The following is a 16,362-nucleotide window of genomic DNA, read 5'->3' on the forward strand; positions in this document are numbered from 1 at the left end:
GCATCTACATTTTACAGTATGTTTGCTTTGACTAGGTATTTCTAGAAACGTAGTTTAGTATACCTGGACATGCCAGACAATGTGGCATATCATGGAGGAAAGAATCAGAGCGGCCGAGAGCGGTGGCTCATGCCTGTAATCCCGGCGCTTTGGGAGGTGAAGGTGGGCAGATCACCTGAGGTTAGGAGTTCAAGACCAGCCTGGCCAACATGGTGAAACCCTGTCTCCACCATAAATACAAAAGTTAGTCGGGCATGGTGGTGCGCGTTTGTAATCCCAGCTACTCGGGAGGCTGAGGCAGGAGAATCGTTTCAGCCCAGGAGATGGAGGTTGCAGTGAGCCAAGACTGCACCATTGCACTCCAGCCTCGGCAACAGAGCAAGACTCCATCAAAGAATCAGAGTGCTATAGAACAAACACTGGCATAAAGAGATACTCAGTGGATGATATTAGTAGAAATTTGTGTTGGAAATAATATTAAAATTTTCATTATTGTCCTTTTACTATAAACCTTAGGTAAATAGATAGCCAAAGTAACTGTATTCTACTAGGATCTAACCCAAATCTTAGAGGGTTGAGATTAAACAGTTCCATTGTATTCAGTCATTCGAATGTCATAATTTCATTTGCTAAAGAAATAATCCTGTGGATAGATACTTCCTATCTATGTATATATCTGTAACACCAATCTCTGATAATTTGCTGTTTAGATAATGCATGCACTAACTTATTTCTTACTGTGAATGTTTTCTGGCTTTAGATATAAGTTATCCATGAATTCTAGAAAGAAACAGCAACAAAGAAAGGATAATATAGCCAGAGATGTTCAAAATCATAGAGTATGGATCTAACATCCCGTAATTTCTGACTCCAGCTGGCCTTTGTGCTCAACAGTATCTGTCAAACTGCTGCTGTTTGTGCATCCCTTAAAGTGGGAGATATTCTTCTTTGCTTCTCAATTTGCTTTGCATGCCTTCAGCATGATATGGGTGCTTATGGATTATGCAAACAGCAAGCCTATATTGCCTTAGGAAACACTGTATTAAATGTGCAAAAAAAAAATGTGTGTGTGCAGCTTTCAAAACCATTAGGCCTCTGACACTCACATGGTATCTTGTGACTTAGAGCTCACTGCAGGAGCCCTGTGGAGTGACAAAGACAAGACGCTTGTATGAGACTGATTGTCCTGTGCCTCTCTCAGCTTCGTCTCTTAAGTTCATTCCGAGGAAATGTTGATGCCAAATTATCCCAGGATCTAAGGGCCAGAAGAGAAAAACTTTAATTGTTTCCTCAAAGTGAGAAGCCACTTAAATGGCAGAATGAATTCCAAAGTAATTGCTGTTCCTCGGGTTCCCCCTTAAAGTTTATCCAGTGTTGAAAAAATACACAATCCTTGAACTTTAGGTGGAACATGTGAATCGGAGTCCGGAGTCAAAACAATGCTGTATTCTCTAAGCAACTGTAGGCTCTCTCCCTGGGAAAGCTGAGCTTCAAGTAGAAAAACAGAATTATTTTCATTTTTCACAGTTCATTCCAGTGTGTTTGTGTGGCGCTTTGCGTACTGTGTCATGCTGTTAGGGTAGAAGGAAAAAGATGGTGAGATAGACAGGAGAGGGTCATTTGAAATGTCATCTTCATGTTTGATTCTGAGTGAAATTAAGCCTTCATTTGCTTGACTGAGGTTTCCTGAGAATTTAAAACTAAATCAATGCGATGCATGATTACAGGATTAAACTGCTATATGTTCACCAAAGCTCATTGTCATTTTCCAGAAACTTATAAAGAGCCAATGCTCAGCCAGAATTTAATGCAGACTTCAGAAACTTATAGAGAAAAGGAAGCAGTCACTTTATTTTGGTAATTTCTGTGCTCTTTCCCCATCCCTGCTAAGATAACTCTATGCAACCCCATTTCCCCACCTACCACCTCACACAATTGCAGAAGGCCATGAGGAGAAAGGTGGAGAGAGGGCGGAAAACAAATCCGTATTATTGCCAACAAATTTCATCTGACAAACTTCTTTAAAACCAAAACCATTTTCCTCACCCTATGGGCTGGGTCTCTTAATGTACAACAGGGATAGTAAAGGGCAGTCAACAGAAGGAAGAATAAGAGTGAAAATGGAAGGAAAGGGTAAAGGCGGTCCTTTCTGCTACCCATGCTACAGGAGCTCTTTCTTCCCTGAGACCTTGTTCTAATCGTCATTTCAGAGACCGTGCCCAGAGTCTTTTTGCTAAAACCTTTGGAACCTCTACCTTTACCCATCCTCCTGCAGCCTAGACCAGAGGAGCCTCGACGAGTGATCTATGTAGAAGTTCAGAGAGAATTTGGGAGGCCGAGGTCGGCGGATCACGAGGTCAGGAGATCGAGACCATCCTGCCTAACACGGTGAAACCCCGTCTCTACTAAAAATACAAAAAATTAGCCGGGCGTGGTGGCAGGTGCCTGTAGTCCCAGCTACTCGGGAGGCTGAGGCAGGAGAATGGTGGGAACCCGGGAGGCAGAGCTTGCAGTGAGCCGAGATCGCACCACTGCCCTCCAGCCCGGGCGACAGAGCGAGACTCCATCTCAAAAAAAAAAAAAAAAAAAAAAAAGTTCAGAGAGAAAGTGCAATACAAATTAAAATTATGCTTGTATGTGACTTAGTTTTTAATGCATTGGTGATGTGTGATTCTATATTAATACGTGGGAAAATTAAGTCGAATTTCAAGCCCTTGGTTCATTAGGACCCGCCAGCCTAGGCTATCTCATCATCCAAATCACTAACATCTTTTGTAACTTTTTTGTTCTAATCTGCCGTATATTGAAAAGAACTGCCTCTGTGATTATTATATGAGAACTAAATTTCCAGATCTTTTCATGATTAGTAAAGACCAGTTCTTCTATTTCATTGTTTTCTATTTCTCAGCAGTACTTGACAGTGTTGCTACTTCTCTTTCCTGAGGCTGTTACTTCTTCTTCTTTTTGTTTTCTTGTGACATGGCACTGGCCTGGCATTTTTCCTTGCTCAATGGCTGCACCTCCTGAGTGTCTCTCCCTGATGTATTTCCTCTTCCGACCTCTGCATGCGGTGGAGTCCCAGGGCTCAGAGTCCATCTGTTCTCCTCTCCCCAGGTTAACACATCTTGTCCCTGGCTGTAGAGACCAGCAATGAAGTCCACAGTGCTTTCCAGGACTAGCCTCTCTCCCAAACCCCAGCATTGTATATCGCATAGCACACTGGACATTGCCACTTGGGTGGCTAAAGGGCACCTCAAACTTAAATTGCCCAAAACTGTACTGTAATTTGTTTTATGAACAAATGTTCACAGGTCCTGCTCCCTTATTTTCTGTAGGCAAATCCTTAATATCTTCAGGGAACCCTTCTCTCTATACCCTAGCTAAAAACCACACCTTTGTCACTGTCAAATTTCCTTTATTTACGTTTATTCAGAGACTATATCAGTACCTGCCACATAATATGTGTATCCATCTTTCTATTCATGACGTCTTTTCCTATAAAATATAAGTCCCATGAGGACAGGGGTTATGAGACCATATTCCCCTCTTGACTTCTAGGTCTGGAACAATGCCCACAACATAATTGGGATTGGTAAAATATTTTTGACTGAATGAATAAGTAGAGATATAAAGCAATGAATATATGTAAAAATGAACACATGAATCAATCAATGCAAGTTCTGAGATTATTTTTATCTTACTTATAATAATCATGGTCTTTCTAACTCATATCTATCTACACACACATAACTGTACAGTACTAGTTTGGGGGCACAGAGAATCATATCAAGAGGTGAGATATTTCTACACTTAATATACGCATTCTTGCCGGAGCTTGCTTCACCAGTGAAAATATCTCTCTACGTCTTTTTTTTCTTTTCTATGACATCTTCTTTTTCATGAAGCATTTCTGATTGTCAGACACGATCATCACTGTCTCAGTATCCAGTACAAAACTTGAATGTTGTACTTATCCCTAAATTACAATGATTTGTCGATATCTTTTATCTCTACAAAGAAAATTTAAGTATTTAAAGATACTTACTTATTTTTGGAAATTATGTTATTTACTTTTATCAGAAAGACTAGCAGAGTGCCTGTTATAAATGTCGAATTAGCCTCATTCTTCCAAGTCCCCGCATCCATAGTCTCCTGGGTGGGGAGGCTCATGCCAAGGATTGTGTAAAATCATACATCAGATTTGGGGAAAGTATTAGCACTTTTCTCAACATTTTGTTCCACCTCATCTTTTTTACAATTTCCATTTTGTGTGTAATCTTTCACATATTAATACATCACTACAGTAGTAGATGCATTTCATTCATGCTTCATAAATGCATTTTGTGAGTGGTTGCTTGATCTTTCTTTTCTGATAGGGGTGTGAACATGATCAAAGCGTTTGGAGGCTGTTAGTGTAGGTTCTTGCAGTGACTCTGCACAGGCTTCATTTCACACATGTGAATATGGGATGGGGTCTTAATAAGTTCAATACCCAAACTGCATGAAATTGAGCTGTCTTTGGGGAGTAGGACTCAGCCACTCTTCTTCGCCTTTCAAAATGCTTCTCTTTTATTTTCCTGTGTGCCACTTGCTAAGGCCATCAGACACATCCATATGTTTACCCTATGCCTACTCACTGTCAGTAAAGATTTCTCTTTCTTGCTCTGTTGCCCCTACGCTAGTGTTCTCTGAATATTGGGACCTACATTTTTTGCTCATGCTCATAGACTCCAGGAACTGTGCTAATATCCTTCTCACTAGAATGTCCAAAGGCCACAGTTCTCCAGGGAGTGAGATCTGTCCTGGGTACTGTGTGGACATGGGGAAGCTGACCCTGGAGCAGAGACTGCCCAGCCTACATTCTCCATCACCTCCTTAACATCCTCTGGTTGTAAATGCGGGAAGCTTGGATAAGCTAAGGGACTGTGTTCCCCATTCTCTTGCAACTAGATGTGGACGCTTGACTAAGTTTTAGCTAATGTAATTATGTTAAAGCATAGTTTATGACATAAGAAAACACCTATTTAAGAGATGCTAAATCATTTGTGCTGCTTTCTGCCCAATACCTTTCTCATTTCTGGGGCTTGGAAAACAGATAAAACAGCTGGAAATCCAGCAGTCATGTTGTGCTATGAGCTGATCTGCGTGATGGAAACCAGTGTGGTGGTCGTTACACAGAACAATCACAGCCTGCTCCTTAATGACGTAGGGGAGTCTTCATACCAGCCAGGGACTGCTAACCTCTGGATTCATTTACATAGGAGGTAAACATATCTCTTGTGCTTGGCCACTTTATTCTATTTTATTTTTCTATTAAGTGCAGCAGAACTTCAACCTTATAGGTGCTGGCCATCTCCCCTATGTTTTGCGTACTGACTGTAAAAAGGATATACCGCTCTTAAGTATAAAAACATACACCACTCTTAAGTAACTCTTCATAAATCTAGCCCATTCAACTTTTTAATGTGCGTGTGTGTGTGTGTTTTTTTTTTTTTGCAAGCCACCCCACCTGCTTCATCTTATTCACCACATCCCTACCAGAGATACCCAGGTCCACAAAAATGAGAAATAATTAGGGCTCAATTTTTATATTGCTCAGGGACAAAGTCTCTGGGAGCCAGCTCTGATGAAAAAAAAGGGAGAAAAGAAAATAAAAAGAAACATAGAACAACTTACTTTAACTGAATTAAATGGTGTGTGTGTGTGTTTGTGTGTGTGTGTTAAAATTTCCATCTCTAGTTAAAGAAAATGCTAGTAATCAAGAAACTTGAAAAGCAAAGCAAAGCAAAGAAACAAAATACATAGTAGTGAGAGTTTTATTAGGTTCTCATTCTTTGGTTTTTGGTGTTGGTTTTGGTTTTTCATTTGGTTGGTTTGGTGCAAGTTTGTGTTGTAGGAGTTCCTCCTCATCAAGTTTCCTAAAGCTTACTGCAGAGTATTAGGCGGTCATTCTGCTATGATGTAACTCTGAGTACAGAGAAATTTCAGATTGTACTTGTTTTCCCCAAAAGGTAATGATAAAATTGAGGAGAGAAACAGATATTTTTAACTTCCACATCAGTGCTCTTTGTGTTAAATTTTACAAAATGTGTATTTTTATTCCATTGCATTATGAAGACTGAACTGGTAAAATGAATCCAGCCAGTGAATGAAGAAAAAACATGTTTTAGGGAAGAAATGGAAGTCCTTCCTTAGACAGTAAACGCCAGAGGGGCTTGAATGGCTGCCCCACCAACAAGCTGGGAAAGCTGCCCTGTTGGAGAGTAGAGAGATGTTTGCACTTCCAAAGTGTTAAAGCGAGAGTGGGTTTTATACATTTTTAACAGTGCATCTCTTTAAAATGCTGCAAGATGTAGCCAAAAAGTGGAACCTATCCAGATCCAACAACTGATGAATGAATTTAAAAATGTGGTATATCCATACAATGGTACTTTTCTTTTGCAATAAATTAAATGAAAAACGGATTCATCATACAGTTTAGGTGAACTGTGAAGACATTATGCTGAGAGAAGGATGCAAAGCAAAAGAGAGACTGAATAGGGTGTGATTCCATTGATCCGAAGTGTCCAAGATAGGCAGTCTTTGGAGACCAGGTGGAGGAGCTACAAGGTTGTGTAGGGCTGGGGGTTAGGAAACACGGGGAGTGATAGCCACTAGGTACAGGGTTTCATTATGGAGTAATGAAGATGTTTCAGACTTGGACTGTGATGAAGGTTGCACATTGTGGAGTATACTAAAGAACATGGAATTGTATGTTGTTAAATGGGTGTATTTTATGGTATATGAGTTATTTCTCAATTAAGACATTAAAATTAGGAGAATGTAGACAGGAAATATTTTTAAACATTGCAAGACTAACTTTTTGTAATAAACATTTTTTTTCTTCCCATGTCAACAATGAATTGACTCTAATTTATTATATGAAGCTTATGTAAGATGACTGTAAGGCAGTGATATTGTTGACCGCATTTAACCATAGATGTTATGCAAACTAGCTAAATGTGTGATCGCAAGATGACATGACAAATCTTTTCTTAAGGAATAACAAGTCCATTTTAAAATAACACATTTATGCTTAATTTGAGGGGTGTCTTTTTAAGGGTTAAGGACCAAAACTCAAGTTAGCCTAAATGTGCATGAGGTAACACAAATAGAAACATATTTATGTAAGCTATGTATGAATTATTCAGTGTTCAGACACCAATCTGATTTTGCATTAAATTACATTGATAGAGGCTACCCGATCCTGACACAAATTAAACATTTGCAGAGTTCGACCCTCTCTTCCTTCCCTGCCCTGAATGTGTATTGGGGAGTGACCTTCGTTATGCACAGACATTCTTTCAATTTTTCCAAAAACTGACAGGTACTAAACTCTGCCTGATGCTATTACTTTAAAGAAAATCAATGAAATATTATTATGTATATTTGTAAGACAGTTTTCTGGTCACTGTGGGGAATACAAACAAGTCAAAATCCCCTACTCTCAAAGACCTTAACTGCTGGTTGGAGAGAGGCTATTGACCAATAAGAAGTTAATAAAACTCTAATCAGGAGACAACCCCTTAGATGACAACCATGTTAATCTATAAGGCAGCTTGATGTTTATTACATTATTTGTTATATAATTTTACCTGAAAATATATAAAAGGGGTTAAGCTTGAGGATTCTGTAAGATAGGAAAACAATCAAATTATTTGCATATATAAAGGCGTTGACATTTGCAATTTAGCATGTCTGCTGTTTTTCCTGCTACATCTGTACATTTTTTTAAAAGTCTGTATGGCTTCTACCTAGAACCCAAACAATGGAAACAGCATTTTGGAGAATAATTTCCACTTTTCTTCAACTCTCCAATTCTTCCTGTCATTAGACTCCTTATCATGGCATTGATCTCAGAAACAATAATTTATAGGACACTGGTCAGATAGTCTAGCCTAAAATCGGATTTTAGCTCAAACGTCTATTAGCATAGAAGTTCCCACACCAGGGTATCCTATTCTCTCTCTCTCTCTTTTTTTCTCCTTCTGATCATAAACACAAACTTTCTAGTTGTTTCTCCTTGGGTCTCTGCTCACTTGTCCTCTTTTCTTATATCCTTTTTGGGGAGGGGAGTGTCCTCACTTTCTCAAGCCTCCTTCTTTATACAATTACCATTCTTCCCATCAGACCGACCTGGGAGATGCTCCATATTTTCCTCTCTTCCTCCCTTCTCCCCGTCATAACAATCGATATTCTGTTATATCCATTTTGGTTTCAAAGATTATACAAAATTATCCACACATAAAAATCCTCCCTGATATTTATTGCAACTTTGAACACACACATCAAGTCAATTAGGTGAAGTCTGAGCTTATTAGCCATGTCAAAAATCCTGTAACGTCAAGGTACCCCGGAAACCCAGTACTGTGAGGAATGAAATGCAAAAAGTCATTGTGATTTATAAATCAATATGGCAGAGCAAACAGGATGAAACCAGGATCATGGATTAAGTCTGGATGGTGTGGCTGGTGTGACCCCTACAGCCTCTGAAAAAGAATCAAAACCTCTCGACTAGGTGCACAATTCTTTCCTTTGCTTCAGAGGCTTGAGGATAGCTCAAGCCCTAGCACAAAGAAGCTAGGGCTTCACTTGGACCAACACACATTGTGGTGTTGTCCAGTGTGTGAATGTGTGAAGCTAGGGCTTCAGCACATTCAACCTTGTGAGTTTTGCTATTGGAAACCACTGATAGTGAACAAAAGTGGTAGAAACTTATCCGAATGGTCATTTTTGCCTGTTTTTCAAACCTCCATCAGCCTTTGACATTCTTGCCCCATTCAGCGACCAATAGGGTCCCTTTACCTGAAAATTAAGAGCAATCCTGTCTGATTTTTTTTTTTAAAGGGAGAGGAGGGGTGTTTGGAACTGGTGACTAGATCCCTAAAAAGGAAAGGTCTATGATGTGAGGAGAGTAGTAATCTTGATAGTCTATGGACATAATATACACAGAGAGATAGGACTCTTCTTTGAGTTTAGAGAATGCTGAAAATATTTCCAGGCTTTTAGACACCAGGCCGGCTTCAGCACTGGAAAGGTGGTGTTACACTGATCAGTCCTAACTCAGTCTGTGATTAACATAAAATAAGATTAAGACTTCTTTAACGAGAGTGAAAAAGATATTAACAACTTTGAAGTTAAATCAGCTAGAATCCAGGCAGGTAACACTGGGAAACTCAGCCTTGCATTTGCAGCTGTGAGGACTTACGGCTCAGTGATCAAGGAAGCGAGGAGATGACAGCAAAAGCAAAGGAGCAGAGCTGGTGGGCAGGAGGCCGGGAGTCAGCTGCCAACAGCAGCAGCACCTGAACCTCCGAGCCATAGGGAGCGATAACCCAGGGACGTTGCTCACCCATGCTCATTGCGGAGCATTTTCTCATGTGAAACTGAAAGGCTTGTCTGGTGCCCTATCTAAACGCTTCTTGGTGTTGATTACTCTTAAAACATATTTACCCTTGGAATATTCTGAAATTCTCTGCATTTGCAAAATCCTTTAAGGACCAACTTCATACATATGTATTGAATCTTGCCTGTATGCAAGACATTTATAGCATGTTGTCATGTAGATATAATCATACCAGTGTCAAAAGTCTACTTACATTAAGATGTACAAAGGAACTACAGTATACATTTTTATATTCTATATTTTATCACGTCTACGTCCCCATCCCACTGCATCCTAGGAAAATTAAGGCAGCTTCTCTGTCTCCTCTTGTTTTAACTGTTTCCTTTCCATAAATAATTCGCAACTGTTTGAAGCTTAGTTTCTGTCCCAAACTGACATAAGTCCTATGACCTGGTTGCTCAGGAAATCATCAGTCTTTGAGAGTGCTTTTTTCCTTCTCCTGAAAATGAGTCTGAGTAAAAACACGGGTGTTATTGGGTACTCATGATACTTTTTTTTTTTTATTATTATACTTTAAGTTCTAGGGTACATGTGTATAACGTGCGTGATACTTGTTGTTGCATCCCTGGGATGAGATTCACTGAGCGGTTCCTCTGAGACCTTAGTTCTGCAGGTGTCCTCTGGTGAAGACCAGAATGCAATCAGGATCTATTTGCACTGACCTTGTCAGGGCCTACTGGTCCTTCTTCTTGTCTTGTCCCCACCCTTATCTCTTACAGGTGAGGACGTGTGGTTACAGGTGTCATTTGATCTCTGGCCTGCGGGCAGCCTGGCAGCCCTTTCTTTCTTTCTCTTGGGCTACTTGCTGTATCAATGTAAGGCTGTGGAAACTTCAGAATCCTTTCTGTCCTGCATGGAACTGGATAGGGTTCAGGAGTGCTTTTTATCTGCCCAGGCAGCCTGCACTGTCATTTTTATACAGACGCTGCTTCATCTTCATCCTCATCAGTGCAAATTCTACCTGGGATGGTGTCTCCTGCGGGGTTCCCATGTGGGCACTGGTCCAAGGGTGTTTCTCTATTTTCGCATTTTCATTCAAACTACATAACCTGTCGTAGTAGTTTTAAGGGAGATCCGCAGAATCTTTGACGCTCCTTCACAAACCATGGTGTCATACTTCCTCCCACTGAACATGACCTATCTCCAGTGTCTTGTTTCTAATGAGTTGATGAAGCCATGCATTAATTTTCAGGCTAGCCAGGCCAAGAGGAAGCTGTTTCCATACAGTCTGTGTCTCTCATTTGGTCTCTAAGTAGTGAGCCACCATGTGAGAAGTGCAGCTACCTTGATTTATCAGCTTGAGGGACAAGGGGAAGAGGTCACACAGAGTTAGAGACATTCGTGAGGAGGCTCCCCTGCCCCTTCCCCAGATGGCAGAGGCACCAGTGTCTTCCCAGCATGGGTGCCAAGCCTGTGAGTGAATGAGTGAGGGAACCTTCTGATGATTTCAACTCCCGTTTACAGTAGCCCTGGGTGACAGTGTGCAGCAGCGCCTGCCCAGGCTACAGAGTCAAGCTCTTCTAAGGCACACATTATATTAAAAAGCCATAGTAACTGGAACACACCTTTTGCCTTCCCTCTAAGATGTGATCTGCAGAGGGGAGGGCAGGATCTCGGTGTTCCAATCCTGCTCCTTCTTGATGAGTTTGTCATTCTCAACCACCAAGGATCTGAAGTTCTAGGCTTTCCATCTCCTTCCCATGTCTGGTTGAAGTTTTTCCTTCTTAAGGTCTGTGATTAAGTTAGCATAACCTGCCTCTTGATATTTAAAAGGGAAGCTAAAGAACATGAGATCAATGGGTAGTTTCATCTCAGCAAAGCTGGGCTTTCGGGATTATTATTGGCTGCAGAATTCAAGGCAGTCCTCTTTGAGGTTCAAAGCTCATCTGGGTCTCATTCTTCTGGTCAGGGTCTGTGTTCTCTTTTCATATAATCTTCTGCCTCTTTGCTTAGCCAAGGAGAGAGAAGGCTGCAAGGAAAGGCAACCTAAGGTTGAAATGGCGATGTGTCATTTTGTCATACTTAAAATAGTTTCTTCATTATACAAGGAAGCGTAAAACATGTTCCTTGTCCTTGAGAAGCTATTTGTAGAGGCAAGAAACAAATACAAAGAACACACTGAAAACTCCCTGCATTGTTAGCTTCCAAATGAGTGATGCCAGCAGTGCTTGCATATTTCATGACATCATCTGGGATTAGAGCTATTAAAGACAACTTCGGGAGGGTGGTAGGACTTGGCATAGCCCTAATGACAGAGAGAGTAAAGAAGTAGGGAGGGTGTCTAGGTAGGAGGCCGTAATGACAGAGAGAGTAAAGAAGTAGGGAGGGTGTCTAGGTAGGAGAAGTGGCATGGGCAGAGGCATGGCAACAGGAGAGCAAGGAGGATGTGCAGGAAGGTGCATGGCGCCAACTGCGACAAGCACTGTGTCCAAGGGGTGAAAAGAAGATGGGAGCAGTGAGGAGCAGTGGATCAAATTAGCACCTGGGCAATTTCAGCATTATCCTTTGGGGTGTAATTGGAATCCAGGAAAACATTTTTGGGCAGGGAGATGACACAATCAGAACAGTGATTTAGTACTGTGATTCTGCCCATAGTACATATAAGGAGTTTGAGCTATCACAATGCAATGAGAATCCAGGGAAGGAGGCTATGTTGCAATACATATAAAGCTCTTAAGACATAGTGTGGCAGGTTGCCATTGTTCAATTATTATTAGTTCTCACTATGGATATCATTTTTATCCTGTCTGAGGGTGATGAAGAGAGAAGTTGTGTTCTTGAAGATAATGGCAATGAATATGGATTTAAAATAATAAGTAGAACTAGGTAAGTAGACATCTAGAGTTGAAATTCTAAAAATGGAATAACAAGAGAAAAATGGAAACAGGAAAGTGAAATGATTATTGAGAATCTATGTGTGGGTCAGTTAGGTGAAAACATCGATCAAGAGTTTGGAGACAAATTACCCTCAATATTCCGCTAAAGAATATATATAATAGTAATAGCTTAATATGCTATGTGTACACTAAACTCTCATATTTGTTTTTCCAGTGTAATCCTCACAACCACCAAGGGACAAGTAACACTGTTACACCGGTATTACAGAGGAGGAAATCCAGTCCAGTCACACATTTAACAGGTGGCATTGTTTAGATAAAAACCCAGCTTGGTGTGATTGAGCCTGAGTTTTAATTATTCTCTTTATATGACTTAGGTTTTAGTAAGTCCAAGGGGAGCCAGTAAAGGCTTCAGTGTAGGAGAGTAATATAAATAGGACTGTATTTTAGGATGATTCTGTTAGCTGTAGTGCATTGGATAGATTTATTAGAGATAATTAGAAACTGGAGCGCAATGAAGAGGTTATTACAAGTATTGGACATTTGAACCATGATGGATGTCCTGGGATTAGAAATATTTCCAAGGTAGATACACACAAGAGAGTGGATATTGAGTTAGTGAGAAATCAAAGACAATGGTGATATTTCAGAGCATGTAGGATATTGATATCAATATCTAATAGGAAATAAAGTAGGCAAATCTATATTGCTAAGGGCCTGGAAAGGAAGGGGTTGAGGGGACAGGGAGTGGTGATGAACTTCACCTTAAATGTGTCTTAAGGTTGTTAGTTATGAAAATGTAACAGAAATGTTCTACAAGTTTTGTTTTTTTTTTTTAAATTTGAACTAAAAAGACAGGAAAAAGCTAGAGAATATTATACATACAGCCTGTGAGAAATAAATGTCCAGCAGCATTTGAGGTAAAGTGAGAAAACATAACTTCAGACTAATAAAAATCAACACAAGATGAATGATGTGAGCTACTTGCAGAATCGTTCCCAAAAATAACCCATTGTAAAAGTGATCACTGAGGGTTCTGGTGATAGAACTAGGTCGTTTTCTGCACCTGAGTGGAAAGTCAGAGGTCTCTTGTAACAGAAGTGCATCTCAAATCCAAATGTAACTAAAGTGACATAAGGCGGTGGTGTTGATGACAAACCCAGCACAGGGAAGTATTATAATGATGGACACCTACCAGGTGGCTGTAGGAAACTCTGCATTAGGAGACTGGAGAGCGAGGTTGTCAGAGTCATTCTTGTACTGTCTGGCAGAGAGAATTCTCTGATGCTAATAACTACTCCTGATTATCCAGATAAAAATCACCATCAAAGAGAGGAATGCAATTCATCCAGCCACCATGGCTTGATCAAAATTTCATTGAGAAAATGTTTAACTCTTTTTTTCTTTTCTCTGACAGCAACCTCCTGGTCATTATTTTGTTTCCAGCAGGAGGAAGGGGCCTTTGCCAGGCACTCGGCTCTCAAACATCTCATGAGCTCACAAGGAAGGTTTCTTTCTTGGGTTGTCTTTATCACTGAGAAGTAGATGAAAACAAGTTTAAGAAATACCAATACAGCAGAGAAGCTACTGGATTTACAGTGGCTACATCAAAAAGCAGATGTCCCTTAAGGAAAATCCTAAAAAGAAAATCTTTCTTTCTTCTTCTTATGGCTCTTCTTTAAACATAACAAAGATAGGATGGAGTTAAATTCCTGGAGTATGGGATTGCCAGGGGGGTGGGGTGGAAAGTATAAAGATAAGAGACAGAGACAGAGGCGGAGAGAAAGAGAGACAGAGAATGGAGTTTAAATGTGGAACCTTAGAAAATACTGGTAATGGAGTATTAAGAGGTGGAAATGGGAAAGGATGTGTTAAAGGGTAGAGAGAAGGAACAATTGTGGAGGGCAAGAAAACTACCACATCCTAGCAGCCAAGGAGAGAAATGGTTTGCCCAGAGGCCAGGCACGGTGGCTCCTGACTGTAATCCCAGTACTTTGGGAGGCTGAGTTGGGAGGATTGCTTGAGGCCAGGAGTTTGAGAACAGCCTGGACCACATAGCAAGACCCTGTCTCAATAAAAATAAAATAAAAATTATCCAGACATGATGACTCACACCTGTAGTTCTAGCTACTCAGAAGGCTGAGGCAGGAAGATCACTTGAGTTAGGAGTTCAAGATCCTGTCTCAAAAAAAAAAAAAAAAAAAGAGTTTGGTGGGCAAATGCAGAAGATACTGTTAGATATGTGAAAATAAGTTCACTGAATTCAGTCAATAGACACCTGAGAAAGTCATATCGAATTGTTTGGGTGGGGGTCAGAGGCATAAGTCAGATTGGAAAGGCAAGTAGCGGGGCAAGGACATGAAGAATGGTGATGGTAGCCAGTTGTTTTTCAGAAGCTTGATGTTTAGACATAGATGAAAAATGAGACAGTGGCTTGTGGCTTGAGACAGTTTTATATGCTTTTGTAGGAGGGGGCTTTGCATGGTGGAGGTGCACACATACATGCATATCTCAGCAGGACTGGCTTGGAAAGTACAGATTGAGTCTCTTCCCCAGGGTGGACGGCCACAGCGCTTTCCCAAACAGTAACTGTGCTTTCCAACGGAGGCTGTTAAAGGAGATGTCCTTATTCTGGGACAATGCTTCTTGAAATCGCATTTTTAACAGTAGATATCTATACCATGTCATGACAACTTTTTGAATCAGTGTCACATTGTGAACTTTCATAGCCAGTGTTCATATTTCCACACTCTTCCCAATGCCAGGATATTGTATATTAGCAAATTCTTCATTGTGGTGAGAGGAGTGATAAACGTCAGTTTCTTAGCTATATTAAATGGGATTTTCCCCATATCTCTGTTGTATTATAGATGATACCTGGAGTCATTAACTAGGACTTATCAAGGAAGTACTGAATAATTTGAGTGGCAGGTGAGGGTTTTACAAATAGCAGATAAATTCAAGTGCCTTTTTTTCAATCTTTGTTTTTCTTGACAGCTCTGCATTATCTAATGCTCCTAATGGCTTTCTTCTTGAATGCCCTTGTCCCAGGAATTTTCCTTTCATACTGTGCTGACCTTATCTCTTTTTCCTGAATCAAATGCTCCTTTTTGTTTTTCTAAATTGTCTTTTCCCCTTTGCTTCCTCATTTGGGTTTATGCCAACTTTCATCTTATTTCCTCTTTCCTCTCAAGGTAGTTTTTCTCAATATCTCATCCAGTCTTATATCTATCTCATTTACATAATTTGTCCTTTCGCTGTGTCAGCACTTTTTTTGGGTGCAGCTTTCCAAATTTAATTGCAAAGTCCATAGTCCTTTCAACATGTACATGCATAAAACTCAAATGTGTTATCTTTCCTGGTTTAAAAAAGGAGAAGAAAAAAGTTGTTTGACCACATAAAAATATTAAAACATCTATGATTTAATAATATCATAAGCAAATGAGAAATTAACATAAACTATTTTTATTAAAAATGACCAGGAAAAAAATTCATTCTAAAGAAGCTTTTATAAACTTTTTTTTTTCTTTTTTGAGATGGAGTCTCGCTCTGTTGCCCAGGCTGGAGTGCTGTGGCATGATCTCGGCTCACTACAACCTCCACCTCCTGGGTTCAAGCAATTCTCTGCCTCAGCCTCCTGAGTACCTGGGATTACAGGAACCTGCCACCATATCCAGCTATTTTTTAAATTATTTTTTTAGTAGACATGGGGTTTCACCATTTGACCTGGCTAATCTTGAACTCCTGACCTCATGATCCACCCAACTCGGCTTCCCAAAGTGCTGGGATTACAGGTGTGAGCCACTATGCCCAGCCTTATAAACATATTTTTTAACCAACAACCCAGTAAAAAGAATGGACATGAGTTTACAATTTATAAAAGAAAACTATAAGTGGCATTACATGAATAAAAATTATCAATATTAATTTTCATTGGTAAAAAGTGCATAATTTAAATGTAATAAAAATATTTACTCCAAATAAGCAAGTATGAATAAGATAATACTTAATGTGACCAGAAATACAAAAGAACACTATTATTTAACATATATTAAAATTTGTGTAATTTTTTCCTAAAGA

General features: G+C 40.0%; 1 long non-coding RNA gene across 3 annotated transcripts in view; it reads right to left on the reverse strand.

Annotated features, from left to right (window-relative positions):
- The window catches only part of LOC105489348 (uncharacterized), a 65,934-nt gene that overhangs the window by 3,017 nt on the left and 46,555 nt on the right, over positions 1–16,362 (reverse strand). For all 3 annotated transcript variants that reach the window (XR_011616781.1, XR_011616780.1, XR_011616779.1), the window contains exon 2: positions 1,107–1,255. This is a non-coding gene — a long non-coding RNA (uncharacterized lncRNA). The remainder of the gene's footprint in view (positions 1–1,106; positions 1,256–16,362) is intronic.

This window comes from Macaca nemestrina, chromosome 19 (assembly GCF_043159975.1).
Source record: "Macaca nemestrina isolate mMacNem1 chromosome 19, mMacNem.hap1, whole genome shotgun sequence".
In the NCBI taxonomy this organism is placed as follows: domain Eukaryota; kingdom Metazoa; phylum Chordata; class Mammalia; order Primates; family Cercopithecidae; genus Macaca; species Macaca nemestrina.